The sequence below is a fragment of the Rattus rattus genome, chromosome 10 (genome assembly GCF_011064425.1).
Source record: "Rattus rattus isolate New Zealand chromosome 10, Rrattus_CSIRO_v1, whole genome shotgun sequence".
NCBI classification, from domain to species: Eukaryota; Metazoa; Chordata; class Mammalia; order Rodentia; family Muridae; genus Rattus; species Rattus rattus.
The window spans coordinates 43,141,449-43,147,892 of NC_046163.1; positions in this window are offsets into that span (position 1 = coordinate 43,141,449).

Sequence of the window (6,444 nt, forward strand, 5' to 3'; positions counted from 1 at the left end):
TAGTCTGGTGAGTTCCTATCCCTCTGTATAGGGCTGGGTGTCTAAGCATAACCACTAATTCTGGCTGACTTTTTGGCTGGGAATGATTAACTCAATCCCTAGGGCCCCTCTTGGTTCCCCGGGTTTTTCCTGTTTCCCAAGGGCCATAATATGTTTAAAGAAAGTTTTCAGGAAGCCTTAGTTTTACAAACCCAGATTTTGCAATAGAAAGTCCCTTGTTCCTGGCAATTAGGGGCACAGTCACAGGAACGCACAGAATTATAAACTCTGTACTCTCAAAAATAAACCTCCCTGTCTTTCCTTTTTTCTGGTACAAGCAGGCATTAGAGGGGCACCAGCAAGTAAAGGTCAGGATGGAATGCGGGTTGCTGGTCAACAGCCATGTTATCTAATCCCTTCCCTGTATCTGTCTTCCTCAGTTCCCAGGTACAAACCTGAGGCCTGTAAGGGTTGGACCATAACCCTGTGCTCATACCAAACAAGTTTTAGAAGGTAGAGGGGCAGGGAGTGGAAGGGCCTGGGACCTGATAAGACCTTAACTTCAGTGGGTCCATAGTCTGGAGTCAGTTCATTTGGCGGCAGCATCTGTGGCTTCCACTTTCTTGACCTGGGTGTGGTGGATCCATGGTGTGATGCAGCTGTCTTCACAGCCTTAGGAGTGGAGAGATTCACCATGCAGAGTCCTACCCTGGTTGGTTTCAGTGGCCCTTTGACTGCCTGTTGACCCAGACAGTATCCCTGGACTAGAACAAAGGGAAGCTGGTGGTGAACTTACTCGGGAATCCACTGGTCTCTCAGATAATCTGATGAAGTAGTCTTTATGGAGGACTGGAGGGCCTGCAGTGACTTGAGAAAGGAACGATTCTGGCAGCTGCTGGTCTGTGGCCTGGGAAGCAGTGGGAAGGTCTTTCAAACATAATCCCATAGGGTAAATTCCTCCCTTCGGGTCACAGTGGGTTGAAGCCAAGGAAAGGAAGAAGGCCATCCATCCTTTGCTGGACTTTAATGAGAGTTTTGTTAGAGATTTTTTTTTTTAATGTCCTGGGTTTTTTGTTTGTTTGCTTGCCTGCTTTGGTTTGTTGGTTTTTTTTAAACTGGTTAGAACTCTGAGGTCTATTTGTACAATGAACTTTTTAATCTATGTCTAAAGCTTACCTATTAATTGAGAGGTTTGGACTACAAAACCCAGGTTGCTGTTGGACGCCATTACTAGGGGGACACTAAATCAGGTGACCAGTTCCTGGAGAAGCTTTTTAGCTACAATTTGAACAATATCGGTCCCTGGGAAGAACACTTCTCTCCACCCAGAAAAGCTATCTATAAAAACAAGCAAGTACTTTTATCCTCCCCCAGCAGGCTGGATCTTGGTAAAGTCGGTTTTCCCAGAGTTTGTGGGGGTGTTGGTCTCTCATTTGGACACCTTCCAGGGTAAGCACTGGATGATCCATTAAGGTTCCAGGGAAGATGGTGGTGGACTTATTCGGGGATCCACTGGTCTCTCAGATAAGCTGATGAATTAGCCTTTATGGAGGACTGGATTAAGCTTAAAGCATAATCATGGAATCTGACTGAGACATCCCATGTTAGACGGTCCAGTTGAGGTATGTTATACCCTGGTCTGGGCAGCTCAGAAAGTCTGGACCCCATATGAGTAGCTGGTGTAGGTCAGTTACCAGCAGTCCTGCTGGTGTTTCTGGGAGAATGATCTTTCCCTCCAGTGTCCTCCATCAACCTGTAGGTTTGAACTGTCCATTTTGTTTATCATGGAGTCTCGGGATAGACCAGATTATGGTATGTCATCAGAACACCAACATCAGAACTAGTCAGAGGGCCTGTGTCAGGCAGCCAGGTCAGAAGCCCAGCAGTGGAGGACAGCGATTTGTAGCAGAAGCCAAATAGACTCTTGGACGGCCAAGGCTCTTTAATATTCTTTTTCCAGCAATGAAAAGCCCTTTCTCTCTATAGATTATGCCATGAACAAACCTACAGACTAGTGGTCCGTGTATATGCTGGTCGACTTTTCAATCCATTCTGCTTTCTGGGCCTGAGGTATGGTTTCGGTTAAATTAACAATTGCAAATCCCACGTACCTGGCTTCATATTTTATCTGGTGAGAGTCATGGAGGAGTACCGGTGGGTTGTCAGCAGGCAGAAGGGTAGCAGGATTGAGGTGGGCTGCTCAAACCTGACTCAATGGTGAGCCAGGAGCAGGATCTGGAACCGGGTCACACAGTCATTAGACAGCCAGCATTCTGGTGCTTTTCTGAGGAGGACCTCAACAATATCGTGGGTGCTGTGAGTATAAGACCTTGATCCATAGTTAACGTCTTTGCTTTCTCTTATTAAGTTAGCAGCAGCTGTCACAGTTCTTAGACAGCTGGGTACAACCTGTGGCTATGGGGTCCAATCATTTTGGCAAGTATGTCATAGGGTGTTGCCATGGATCCAAAGCTTAGGTTAAAACCTATTTTGTCTTCTGTAGTCTCAGTCCAGATTAAGGATTTAGTGCCCCACATCCCGACGTGCGCGCACGCACACACACACACGCACGCACACACACACACACACACACACACACACACACACAGAGAGAGAGAGAGAGAGAGAGAGAGAGAGAGAGAGAGAGAGAGAGAGAGAGAGCAATCAAACTGGTATCCAGAGGCAGCAATGTCCTGCTGCACCTGCCTCTCAAACCTCAGACTCTCAAACCTCTCTCTTAGTCTTCGGAGTTGGGATCTGAAGTTCAATCCTACTCAGGCTCCTTAGCCTCCCCATGGCTGGTGGCCAAGATGGGTAGTCTTCTAAAAACCTAGGCTTTCTTAGCCAACATTTTGTAACCCGAGATCTATAACTCTTACAGCAGTCCCTTTCATAATCCATTTCCCAGGAAACCTCTAGTGGAAGGGCAGGGAGTCTGCATTAGTGTCTTTAAAGCCTGGGGCATCCTGGTGCAGGCAGGTATATCGCCCACTGTGACCTTTTAAGTGGGTCTATCCACTTGAAAGCCAAGATGGGTTGATTCATCCCTGCCAAGGGGAGGTTGAGGGGTGCATCGTTTAGGTCCAAGGCCGTGTGCAACCGTTTCTCAGGAATTATGAGATTCTGAGGTCCCAGATTTCTTCATAGGCACGAGAGCCATATTGCAGGGTAACTGGGAAGGCACCGGGCTGCCTGTCTCTTTTCAAGCCAGACAGTATCCGACTGCAATTTCCCTTTTTGTTTCCAGGGTCACTGGATATGGTTTAATCTGGACAGGGGAAGCTGGGTAGTTGGACAACTGTAAGAGCTTGGGTTGGACTAGTCATGTGTGGTGGGCGGTTTCTTCTGACAGAGGGTGAGACACCCAAACTTTGCTGGTTATTTGTAAGTCTAATGACATTTTATCATGGGAGGAGGTGACAGTGGCTTTCAGTCTATGCAAAAGGTCTTGTCCCACAGTTCTCTGTTGTTAAAGGGTTCTTTGTGCTACCTACAGTAACTGGAACCTGCTAATACTTTTAAAATGGTCAACTTTTATAATTTTTTCTAATATCTGGGACCAAGTGTGTGAAAAAGGAAATGTTTAATCTTTTTTAAAGTACTTAGTGAGGATTATTTAGTCTTCTTGGTCAGTGTTGGGCAGAAACAGAAGTCTCTTCTGCCTAGGCTGTGTTGTCTCTAGCCTAGTCCAGGGGCAGTTTTGTTCATTTTTTATTTTATTTTTTTTTTTTAGTTTTTATTTATTTATTTATTTACAAAATGGTGCATTTTATGAATCATTGATTTAAAATGCAACATAAATCATAAAAGAGAAAGGAGAGGAACTTTCTCTTTTTCTTTGGGCTCAGCCCAGGGAAACATGTCTTCCTCCCTGGGGCTGCTTAGAGCAGGCCACAGAGTGGAACAGAGGGACTGCTTACCTGGGGGAACTATTTCCTATTTCCTGCATTTACTTAGAGGACAGAAGGCCCTGGGTGAGAGGCCCTGCCCCTCCCACCTCCACCCAGGAGCCAAGGCTGACTGTGAGCAGAAGTGTAGTAACACAACAAACAGAAACCCTCCTGCTCCAGAGTGGGGCAGGTGGGCTGTTTGTTTGTTTGTTGTGGTGTTTTTGTTTGGTTGGTTTGTGTTTTTGGCCTTTTATGTTTTGTTTGTTTGTCTGGGTGACCTGGCAGAGCCAAATGGATTTGGGTCCTCAATGGGATGGGGTACAGGTCTTAAGCCCGGGGGTTCTCACACCAGAGAGTGATCTGGTCAATACAGGGAAACAGAACTGACAGAAACACATAGAAAGACACACAGAGACACAAAGCAGACAGACACACAAAGACAACAAGACATACAGACATAGAAAAGACAACCAGGGGTAGCCACCACATTCATACACCTGAACAGACAGACAGAAGGATCCAGTCACAATCACATGGACACTGGACCAGCAGACACGTCTGACCTTTCCTATGTGTCCAGATTCTGGGAGGTGACAGACCAAGGCAACCTGATTCCTTTTGGGGTGGAGGTGTCAGACCCCTCCAAAGCCTTACGCAGTGAGTGATCAAAGGGAGCTCTGGGGAGCTTGCTTACCCCCTAGGACCACCAAACTCTTCATTGATCCAAGGTACTCTGAACACCCCACCCCACCCTCTCGAAGCTTGGTCTCTGGGATCTCCTGAGGTATCCAGAAATGTAGGGTATTCCCCAAAAAGACTGCTCAGACACGGGTTCAAAACAGTAGAAAGAGTTTTTGTTGTTGTTGTTGTTGTTTTGTTTTGTTTTGTTTTAAAGACAGCTAACAACTACACTGTGTGTTCAGGACATCCGTGTAGCACTGAGACTGTATCAGGATGAGCTTGTAAGAACCACCATGTTTTGAGTTGACATAGTTCAGTTAACACAAACAGCCAGAAGCATAGCTACAGAAGCTAAAAGCAAGGCTAGTATATTTTGAGACTTTCCTAGAACTAGGGACTTTGATGGATTAGACTTTGTTTTAGTTTTGGCAGGTGATGCTGTCTACACTCTGAGTTTTACAGCCTGGATGGTACTTCCCTCACGGAGTCAGTTGTGCTAAGGTCTGGGGTTATTTTACAAGACCTAGACAACTCAACACCAACACATCTATTATTTTCCCCTAATTTGTCTCTTAAACTCTGAGGTGATTCGTGTACAGCTGGGGGCTAAGAAGCATTTCACACTTGGATTGGCATCAGAAGGATTTAAATCAGAAACCCATTCTTCAGAGACAGATACTACAGCTAATGCCCTTCTCATATCTAATGTAGACTAATAGTGCTTTTAAGGATGTTAAAAAAAGGAATTTTCATTGCTAAAATGAGTAACTTCAAAATAGGTCAAATAGACTGAAAGGTTGCAAGGTACCAGCTTTCCATTCGACTATAAGAATGTAGGGAGCCCAACATCTACACAAAGACTCATACACAAGCAATCTGGTGGAGAGGGGCATTAGGAGATGGCTCAATCAGTAAAGCGCTCGGAACCTGAGTCTGATCCCCAGAATTTATGTTTAAAAATGCAGAGTGTTAGCAGAAGCCTGGAATCCCAGCACTGGAAAAGCAAAGGCAAGTAGATTCTGGGGCTCCCTGGACAGAGAGCCTAGACTAATCAGAGCTGCAAGCCAGTGAAAGAGCTTGTCTCCAGACCTCCATGAGGAATATCACCTGTGGTTGTACTTTGTCCTCCACACACTTAAGCTTTGTCACCCAACTCCAGTCAGGACAGTTGAATCTGCATGTGCCAGTACAACACTGATCCCTTTCCTACATTTAATCCAGTGTCCACTGGACAGAACGATCAGCATACCCTATTGAAGGGGAAACTGTACAAGTTAACCTGTGGCCTCGAATATGTAGTCCTTAATCCAGAGATGTAAGAGATGGCTTATTTAGAGACTGCAGTGACACCAGAGGTAAATGAAGTGAATACATAGTGGGCAGGGAAAGTACAGAGGGTGTCTCTTCCAATCCTTTCTTACACATTCAGCAGGAAAGTCTCTAATCGTTAATTTTAGAGGAAAAGGTGACTACAGTGTTTGGGAAAACAGGATACAGGCTACCCAAGATCCCATCCACATCTGGATTTGGATTAGTGATCAAAGAATGGATGAGAATGTCAGCAAGCACTCAGGACTAAAGACACAGCACGTTGGCGAGTCAGGAAAGCAATCATGTTCTCGGTAGATTTCATGTGCTGGTTAAAGTGGCTCGATTTTACTCCTCCAGAAAAAAGAGAACAAAACAAATTGACCAAGGCAATCCTGGTCTCATGCTGACTTGCCTTACAGAACATGGTAGCTGCTATTACTTTATCCGTGCCCAGTCTCTACCAGGAAGGCGGAGGCTGCGACCTCCCACACGCAAACGGTTTGAACATTTAGTCTTTGACTATTGTACCGAAGGTAAACATGCGAGGAGAACGAGAAGTCAGCGGATATTGGAGCGGGTAACA